Below are 11066 nucleotides of genomic sequence, written 5' to 3'. Positions count from 1 at the left end.
AAGATTACTGCTGTAAACAGAACAGTAAGCAGTGATTTTGCTAAATAGCAAAGAATGTGCTATGAAATAGATTATTTTTAAAATACATTAATGTAGAAATGATAGCTTGTGTGCATAGGGAATATTAGTTAAAATATTACTCATCTGTTTCAAGAGGAAAGCTATAAAGTGCAGTTGAAAAGAAGGATGAAAAGAGCTGCCTATAGGTTTAGCTTATATTGAGCAATATATACATACAATTTTTCTTGAGAACAGTCAATACCGCATGGACCGCAAAAACAAAATTAAACAGATAGAAACTGAAGGTCTAAAATTGCCCTTAAGTTTTAATGAGATAGGACACAAAGTTCACCTACTACATAATGGAAATTAAATTTCAGCTTTCAAGTGGACACTGAGGGTCTGATTCACAAAGGTAAAGTTAGACCAAAATTCTATCTTAGACCAAAAGTCTAACTTTAACTCTTTTTGATATTAACAAAGGTAAGTTATACTAGTAATTTTACTGCTAGTAAAGTTACTAGTAAAACTTACCTTTGTGACTACCGAAAAGTAACAAAAATTGAGTTTTTGTTTTAGCTGGACTTTTGGTCTAACTTTACCTTTGTGAATTGGGCCTTGAGTTCTTCATCTGAACTGAAGCCCCTGGGTGCTTAGTTTCTAAAGACATATGTATTCTGATTCCAGCTTGAGCCCATTTCGGTGGACGAGGTCACTGAGGCCATCGATGCACTGGGTGGTTCTAAAGCACCAGGGCTTAATGGTTTACAGGCTGCTTTTACAAGAAGTATAAGGCTCTGATTGCACCATATCTTATAAACATGTACCAGGAGGTGGTGCAGAGGGGAGTGCTCCCGCACACTTTGAGGGAGGCAGTCATAATTCTACTCCCGAAACCTGGAAAGGATCCGCAGAGATGTAATTCACATCGACCGCTGTCACTCTTAAACTTTGATAATAAGATCCTAGCTAAAATTCTGGCAACAAGACTTGCTTTAATTGTTGAGCAACTGATCTCGCCAGCTCAGTCGGGTTTTATTCCCCATAAATCAACAGCTCTAAATCTCCGCACGCTGTGTGCCACACTGCTTAGAATATCGCCGATGGTCCCAGCAGCCGCCGTGCTGCTCGATGCGGAAAATACTTTCAATTCCATTGAGTGGCCCTTTTAGTATGCTACGATGGGATGCCTAGGAGTACCGTAACGATTTTTAGCAGATGTTAAATTGCTATATGCAAAACCTACAGCGCGCATTCAACTCAATGGCACATTGACAGCTGAGTTCTAACCCACACGGGGGACACGGGAGGGGTGCCCACTCTCCCCCCTACTGTTCGTACTGGCACTTGATCCGTTGGTGCGGCACCTGCAGGAGCGGCACAGGCACCACGGCCTGCAATTCAATACTAGACCCCCTACTCCTCACGCTATATGCAGACGATATCATATTATATAGACACCTGGATGATAACCTAATGTCACTCTTCCGAGAAGTAACAAGATATGGTGTTCTATCGGGGTTGCGTATTAATTGGGAGAAGTTAGAGGTTTTCCCGTTGATGGATGCTCCCTGTGGCAGAACAGTGGAGTACCCATTGATGTGGTGCGATGACTCCGTTAAATATCTTGGAATCCACGTTCATAGAGAGAAGGATCGCCTCCTTCAGCTGAACTACGGTTCGGTTATGGAGAGGCTGAGACACATTGTGGAGCATTGGTTGACCTTGGCAATGGCAGGAAGGATAGCCATAATTAAAAAGGTTATTCTCTCGCAGTTTTTATATCTTTTTCAAAACATCCCAATCCTTTGTACAACAGTTTTTTCGCTGACCTGCAAACGCATCTAATACGCTTGGTATGGGGGGTAAACAGCCTCAAATTAGCTGGGACACCCTAATGTTGCCATATGAGAAAGGAGGATTTGGGGTGCCAAATTTTCATATTTATTATCTGGTAGCACAGGCGAGCTTTGCTCAGCACTGGTACCACGCAGATGTCAGGATTCCGTATTACAGACCGGAAGCCAATTTGGCACTTCCGGCGCCACTTAACTTCCTGCTACCGTTTGGGTTCCTGCAAGACTCGCACGATATTCAAACGCTATCCACAACCAGTTGGGCATGGCACAAACTACTCCTTGCCGGGACGCTGGGGTGCGGGCGGCGTGACCTTGGCCACCCAATCTCTGATGTGCAGTGGAGTCGGTGTTGCACACAAATACGCCGGATCTCCCCGAACCACCGGCACAAACTGTTGCACTTTAAATTCATTTGGAGAGCATATATGACACCCAGCAAACTACATCGTATAGACCCCTCTCGTTCGCATGCCTGCACCAGATGCCGCTCACCAGAGGCGCATTTCGCAAACATTACTTGGACGTGTACCAAGATAGCGGGCTATTGGAAGGTAGTCTTTGGGGAAATTTCTGGTATGATAGAGACGGAGCTTGTGCCAACGCCATTGATGGCACTGCTTGGGTACACACAAGATCTTCCCAAATCCATGCGACGGTCTGTCGCTATTGCACTCCTCATCACTAAACGCTAAGTAGCTATCAATTGGGGCCGTAAACGCACCCCCACGCTACACTCATGGCTGCGCAGCATGACCTAATGCAATAAAAACAGTCACAAATATGCACAGCTACAGTCACCCGCGGCTAGGCCCCTTGATATATGGCAACCATTTAATTCCTATTTGCTGGCAACACGGGGCACGGGTGGTACTGCACCACTACCACAACACATTTCTGCAGGGGCCTGGATGGAGAGGGATACACCTGGGATTACAGTAACATTGCAGAGATTGTAATGAATATTAATGAGTGGGCTTCCTGCCTCCATTGGAGAGCGGGATTACTGTACTCCGTGTTAACCTAGTTTATAAATTGCCTGTACGTTGACATGTACCTAACGTTTCTCAATTTGTGATACATCATAATGCACTGTAACTCTGTGTAAATAAGATCTTCGGAAAATCAATAAAACATTTTTTCTTTTTAAACTTTCTGGGGTGGGGTGTTGACTGAGGAACTTTGGGTCGCCTGGTGCTGGGCAATGGCGGTGGGCGATTGGCTTATTCGCAGGAGACCCTATGCTAGGCTTGGACCATATGCCTAGAAGGACATCAGTCATTGCTTCATTGAAGGGCAAAAGGGGTTCTGAGGTGGAATCCCCAGGCTGAGGCACTTCAGTAAGGAGATTAGTCCTGACCTCCACTGAGGGCAGCTCCAGTCCAAGGACCTCAGCTGCCCTCATGGCACAAGATGCCCCCTCCTTGGTAGCCACAGTTGGCAGAGAGAGCATGCCAGTATCTGGAGAAGTGTCCAGTCCTCTGGCCTCCCCAAGTTCCCCATGCCAGTCCAACTGCTCTGCAGAGTCATCCTGGTGATCTAGAGGGTACATAGACCCCTTTCATTGTGCTCCCGAGCCTAACACATCCACAAAATGCTCAGGCAACAACTTAGAACCTCTGGGTTCAATCAACGTCGGAATCAACGTCGAGCGATTCTGTTCCGGCTCCGTGTCGTCCTGGATGAGGATGGGGCTGGCACCGGTGATGGGCACCGGCAGAACCGCAGGCACCGACTTTGGGTCAGACGCCGAAAGAGGTCACGGTGGCACGACCCACAGCGACCCGGATCCGTGGCCAGAGCTGACGACGTTTAATCTAACAGGGCCCATCCCCACCCCTCGGGGCCTGAAGGCTCACCAGAGGGGTTGGCCCGCTCAAATACTCGGAGCATGGCCTAGTAAAACTTTCTAATTTGAGCAGGGGTTGCTCCAGCTCCCGCAAAAGGGAGGAGGCGCAAAGTCAACTCAGGCTCCGGCTCACAGAACCGTGCCTAGAGCGTCGGTGCTCTTTCCCTCCTTTGTCGACAGACGACATTTGAGGTGAAGACAAACTCAACTTAGTTTTGGGCCCTGGGAGCAGTCCCACGACCTCCTCTTCCTCGATCAGGACCAGGACCTCAGCTGTTGGGCCGCAAGGAGCTTCAAAGCTCCCTCCCTCAAGGTTTGACAGAAGGATGAAAGGCTTTTAATGCCAGGTGAAACGCTCTCAACTACAACAGGTTAATGTGGAGCCAAGACTCGGTCGAAGACCTGAATCCTCTGATCTTTACTTCTCCCAGATGGCGGTCATAACCCAGGAGTGACGCATCTTTCACTGCAGTCAGCTCTTGGAGGGGAAGGGAGAGGGGTGTGCCGCTGACCCAATCTCAGTTTATCAGCCACCACTGTAGATATTTTGCATTTCAATTAAATATATGACTTCAGGCTCCACTGTAGAGCTCTGATGAAAGGGAACATCTGAGAGGGAGTCAGGTGTGATTTCAGCACATTGATAGTGAATCCCAGCGAATGCATGAGGTCTGCCGTTGTCTGGAGGTGGGATGCGACTGGGTAGAGCACGTCTTCAATAACCAGTTGCTGAGGTATATAAAATTGATTAAGAAAATGCTTTATTGAAAATTAATACTTTTGAATCACTTATTCTGCTACCCTGCAAATGTAAAAGATGTGTTAGGTTTTTAATTTCCTGGGGTAAATAAAAACTTTAATTTAGTTAATTGTTAAATACCACCTATTTACCTTTTGTTTTGTGAATGTGTTGTGGACATTATTTATTTTGGAATCTACAACAAAAATACCAGTATTAGGAGTATAGGGTCCTAGCGAACAAGTTACTTTCCTTTGGTAACGCTCTTTCTAGGAGAGACTATCTAGCCACAGATTCCTCACCTATTGAATACTTCCCCAGGCATCAGACTGGATCCAGAAACTTTTAGGTAGTACCTCTGCACCTCAGAAGGTGGTGCCATGTGGCTCCACACTGATGCCGTTCAACTCCGGAAATGATTTGCGGGGCTCATAAAGAGCCACTCCTGTGCGCGGTCGTGAGTTGCTTTTGAGACTGTCTGCGCCTCCAGATGGGCTTTGAATCAAATAGGTAGACAGTGTGAAGATTCCTACACTTGGGATCTTATTAAAGGTAGAGTTTAACCACCAAATAGGGATGGTGGGAGGGTTGGTGACAGATCTGCAGCTAGACAGAGTCTCTACCAGAAAGAGCATTACCCAAGATAAGTAGCTTGTTGTTCTGATAGAGATTTCTAGTGGAAGATTCCTCGCCTTTTGAATAGAAAACAGTACCTAACGGGAGGAGGGCTGTGGATGGACTCAAACCAAAGTCCTGTAAGACCGAGTGGGCAAAGTGCCATCCTTGGCAGACTTGGCCCTCCAGACAATAGTGCTTTGTGACCATATGGAGGAACACCAACATAACTGTCTGTCATATGTTTAGGATAGGGAATCAGCGTGCTAACGCAGAGGTAGCAACTTTGGCCCTGATGAAATGGGCACACAGTCCTTCAGAAAGCAGCTATTTCACCAATGCGTCGCAGATCTTAATGTAGAGCATAATCCATTTTGAGATAGTACACTTCTGCACAGCCTTGATCATCTTCACAAGGACGAACTCCACAAAAAGCTGATGTTCCACCCTGTGGGGTGGCCTTTGTGTGATCGCTGTGAACACTAAGAGCTCTCTGAAGGTCCAAGCAATGGAGACTGTTCTACTCCTTAGAGGACTGAGGTGGAGAATAAACTTATGGCAGGGTGATGCTTGGGCGTCCAACTTTGAGGAGAAAAGATGTCTAAGTGTGCAGAATAAGCTTGTTGCGAAAGAAGGTGGTGTATGGGCACACAGAGCCTAAAGCTCACCCAAATGTTATGCCAAGATGATGACAACGAGTAACAGAGTTTTAAAGGTGAGGAGCAGTGAAGAACAACTGTAAAATGGCAAGAACGGAGTACACATCAGATAAGTAAGGACGAAGTTGAGGTCCCTTTGGGGTATCACTAAAAGAGAAGGGGAAACAGGTTGCAATGCTTCCAAAAAGCACATAACAGGTGATTTAAATAAGGAGGGCTGATCAGGCAACCGTAAAAAGGTCATGAGGGCTGATACATAACCTTTTACTGTGCACAGAGCAAGGCTTTACTGGGCGAGAGACCGAACAAACAATAAAAAAATCACAGTTCGACCTGTAGGAGATCAACCTGGCAACTGCCACACCAAAGCACAAATTTGTCCAACAGGCATATACAGTTTTCCTCGAGGGACACATGGCTGCCAAGATGACATAAACCACCTTTGTAGGAGGAAGGTCGAAGGTGTTCAGTTGTCACAGCTCAATCTCTACACATGAAGGTGGAGGGGAGGTGGAGAACCCGACCGCCCTGCTGCGACAGCGGATTCTCCCATAGTGGCAATCTAATTGGAGGATAGACGCTTAAGACCCGGTGTGCCCAGTTCGGAGCCACTAGGATGACTGGGGCTCAGTCCTTCCTGAACTTCTTGAGAACTCGAGGCAAGAGTGGCATCAACAGAGAGGCATTCAGGAGCCAGAGTTCCACTCAAGGCGACCGCGTCTTCTAGCGAGAGACGTCATAGAAATTCTAATGAGCAGAAGTGATGACATTATTAGCAAGGATGAGACATTGCACCACCTCAGGATTTAGCTGCCATTTTTGGTCTTCTGGATGATGATGGCTGAGCTAGTCTGCCATGACATTCAAATATCTTACCAGGTAGTTCGCCACCAGGAAAATTCCTTGGTGGTCCAGCCATTTCCAGAGGCATACAGCAACCCGGCACAGGGTCCGTGATCCCACCCCACGTCACCTTTTTTTTGCAGTACCACAAGTTAGTGGTCTTGTTTGTGAGCACCTACACCTGCCTCTCCTTTATAGATAGCAGGAAGGCTTTCAGCACCAAACAAGTGGCCTTCAGCTCCAGAAGATTGGTTTGGAGTCGGGACTCTGCCAGAGACCAGTAGCCTATGATATCCCCCTCTCCCACATGGCTTCTCAAACCCAGAAGCGATGCATCGGTCACCACTGTCAACACCAGGTGGGGGAAGGAAGAGGGGACTGCAGCTGATCCAATCGCGGCAAAGTAGACACCACTGCAAATCTTTTGCAGTCTCCTTCAAGATCTGACATTGTCGGAGAGGTCCCCTTGATGTTAGGTTCACTGGTACTTCAGATCTCACTGCAGATCCCACATATACCCCTGGCATGCTTGACCAGCAGGTTGCAGAAGGCCATCAGTCCCTACATCCTCCGAGTCGATCTCACTAAAATTCAGGACTGAGGCTGAAAGCTAGGATCATAGCCAGACTGTCCTGGACTCTACCCTTGGGGTGAGGGGAGGAGAAGGCACAGAACCAAACTGAGTCAAGAATGGCTCTGATGAAAAGGAGCGTCTGAGAAGGAGTTAGGTGTGACTTTGGCACAATGATCGTGAACCCTAAAGATGACAGGAGGTTTTCCGTAGTCTGGAGATGGTTGAACACTGACTGGGGCAAGCCAGCCTTCAACAGCCAGTTGCAGAGGTAGGAGACGACTGGCACCCCTGACTTCTGAAGATGTGCTGCTACCACAGCCATTATTTTTGTGAACACCCGTAGGGCATTGGTGAGACCAAAGGGGAGCAGAGCGAACTGAAAATGCTCCTCTCCCACCACCAATCACAGGTAGTGCCGATGGGCTAGCAGGAGGGGAAATCATGTCCTCAAGATCCAACACCACCATCCAGTCTCCAGGATTGAGTGCTGTCAAGACATGGGTCAGGGTAAGCATTTTGAATATCTCCTTATGGAGGAAGAAATTGAGAGGGTGCTGGTCTATAATAGATAGAAGACCTCCATCCTTCTAGGAAAGTAGCGGGAATAGTAACCAAGTCCTACTTCTGGCGTAGCCTCCTTGACCAGCAGGGCCTGCATATGGTCCTCTGCCAGTCATTGGGTGGATGTGGTAGGTGCGGTGGGGACAAAAGGCAGGGCATAGGCTTTGCGGACAATCTGTAGAACCCACCTGTCCAATGTGGTTTCTTGTCAGCCCAGAAAGAATCAGTGGATTCTGCCTCCCACCTGGTGGATATAACACCTGCATGGGTACACTAAAGGGGATTGGCAGGTTGAGCTGAGGGATGGAGTGGGCAGGTGGTGGAGTGGGTGGCACTCTGACCTTGGCTAGCCTGGTGGTTAGGAATGCCGCTGCAGAAGTCACAAAAAAAACATGGAAGTATTGCTGGTGAAGCTTAGTGGCTTGGCTCAGAGAGCGAGTGGTCGCCCTATTCTCTTTAAAATGGCAGTCAGTCTTGTGTCCAAACAAGTGAGTTCCATCGAATGGCATGTCCATCAGGGAGGACTGGCTATCGCCGGAGAACCCACTAGAACATAGCTACGGACTCTGCATATGGCAACATTGTGCCTACAGCCCATCAGGCAGCTTCGGTGGAGCCCAAGCCACAATGAATTGTGAACTTGGCCAAATCACAACCATCCTGAATTGTCTGTGACGAAACAGGGCAAAGGTCTTGAGAAACACCAGGCAAGACTTGTGCTACCAAGACCCAGAGGCTATGAGTGTAGCAGCCTAGTGAGCAGGAAGCCCGAATGAACCGCAGGGCCAAACTGGCAGATGAGAAAAGGAGTTTCCCAAATGTTTCCACTCATTTTGTTTCCCTATCAGGGGAAGTGATAGAGAAATTGTAGGGGTTGGTCCGGCTGGTGGATCCTGCATCACAAGACTCTCCGGACGGGAGACTGAAAAGCTGGTTCCAGGTAACAACCTATTCAAACCTTCGTATATATGGGAAGTTCTGAAATATTTATAAAGGAATTTATTTAATAATTCACATCATAATAATATTCATACAGAATACAAATGCATGCCATTCCTTTTTGTGCAATCTTTAAAGGTCATGATATCCACTTTTTGGATTTACTATGTGATACACTCTACTGAAAACAAGGTATGTCTCCTAACTAACAAATGGAAGGGTAGACAGCTGTGAATCAATCAAGAGATCGATATCTGCAAAGGAGGCCTCACAAAGATTGGGGGCCCAATTCACAAAGGTAAACTTAGACCAAAAGTTTAAGTTTAGACCTGAAGTCTAACTTTACTAGTAGTAATGTTAGATTTATGGTCTAAGTTTAGACCAAAAGTTTAACTTAGACCGAAAGGCTAACTTTATTACTAGTAAAGATAGCCTTTAGATCTAAACTTAGACTTCCGGTCTAAACTTAGCCTTTTGGTCTAAGTTTACCTTTGTGAATCTGGCCCGGGTGTTTACATATTTCCTGCCCGTAGTGCAGGGCACCTTGTGGACTGTAAAATAATGGGTGTGGCTGCCGGGGGAACCGGCACTCCTTAATCAACGGAGACGTCATATAGCTGTGTGCAAGCCTAACACAGTGTTAATCATGTGTTGGCCTGCTGGACTTGTCAGCACCAAAGGATGCCCACAACTCACCACAGTACTGAGCGAGCAACAATCTAATAGCTGGTTGTATAGCGAGTGTATATCTTTGGTCGGATTCGGTAGTGACATTGGTCAAACTCAGACCGGCATCAGGAATGACAATCAGGGCCCTTTTTCCGGTGGTGGAGTCGGCACCAACATGCCCGAGGGTTGATCTGGAATGGGTGTCGAGGCCAGAAAAGAGGAATCTGCACAGAGGGTCCAGCTGACGCTGAGGGTGACCCCACAGACGGTAACCCAGGTGGAAGTCCTCTCAGCTTTGTGGGGCCCAAAGGCACGCCACAGGGAGTAAGTAGGCAGATATCCAAAGAGCCAAGCATAACTAAGTGCAACTCTTCAGTTTGGCAGGGTATGGTTGAAGGCCTCAGAAACTAGAGTTGTGTTGGAACCAGCTGCGGAATCTGCTTCGAAGTTGGCTGGCTTTGGAAGTAGTAATGGGAACATTGGCGCTGTCCACGTGCTTCATCAGGGGAGGGGAAATAGTGCAAAGGAGCGGAACTTCACTTGGGCTTTTTATGTTTCTTTTGCTTACCTGAGGATTTGGAGCATTACAAATTCTGGCCTTGAGAGTGGCTACGCTGACTCCGGGAATGAACCTTGCACTTGGTGTGGGGTTCTGTGCGGCGTTTTCTTGTGATTGGTGATGCAAAGTTTTGCCTTGTGTTCCCTGATGACCTTCGTGGCTCATCAATGCGCAGTCCCCACAGGTGGTGGCTTGACCCCAGAAACCACAGGCAGAACGGGGGGTGGGGGGGTTGAGTCACAGACATCTGTTTGTGCAGTCCGTTCAGAGCTAAAACCTATTGTCTTACGTGGTGGCATCACCCTTGCACAGTGGAAAATTTGAAAAGTTGACAAAATCCTAGCCTCTGAGAGACAACAGAAGCTCTGGATCTGTGTCTAGAGAAACAGACATCAGCACGTGGGAGTGGCGCCTTTATGGGCCCTGCATGTCATTTTCGGAGCAGAATGGCATCAGTGTGGATCTGCACAGCACCACCTTCTGGCATGCAGAGGTACAACAAAAATGTTCCAGTCTGATGCCTGGGTAATGAATTGGCGGCTAGGTGTCTCTAACAGAATAATACTACTCTAAATGTATATCAACTATCATTTGTAGGGTTTTTATTTATTTATACTTGTGCTTACCTGAGAAGTGTGTTAGACAGCACTATTTGTTTGCATGCAATAAGTCATGAGTAACCGGTCCGTCACCTCAATTGTTGCGTGACATGTGACACAATACGGTGGCTGGTTTTCTAATATATGATTTTTAACATGTAACCATTATTGTTAAAAAATTATTAGGAACGTACATTTGTTAACCTATTACATGACTAAAACAGAGTTTTTACTGATTAATCCTTAAAATGTTTCAATATTCGGTGCTGTGAGATTGTGGGCACCATAGTTGTTGAGGATTGCATTTTACATTGATTAACTATAATGTTCATGTACCCCTTGTGCCCTTTTTAAATTTTTGATTGATTGTAGGTCTTTAAACACAATTGTGTTTTATATGTGGTGCAAAAAATGCTAATGTGCTGTACAGACGAGTTGTGGGTGTAAACATATAGATGCACATTACTGCACGTGGTAAAGCCATGCGTAGTAAAAAACACCTAACGTACTACATTATAATGAAATGCATGGCAATAACTGTTTTTCATATAATAAACTTGTAATAAGGCAGATGGTATATCGGTTACGTTTGTGACGCAGTAAC

Source organism: Triturus cristatus, chromosome 2_2 (genome assembly GCF_964204655.1).
Source record: "Triturus cristatus chromosome 2_2, aTriCri1.1, whole genome shotgun sequence".
Taxonomy (NCBI): domain Eukaryota; kingdom Metazoa; phylum Chordata; class Amphibia; order Caudata; family Salamandridae; genus Triturus; species Triturus cristatus.
This window is presented reverse-complemented; position numbering follows the sequence as displayed.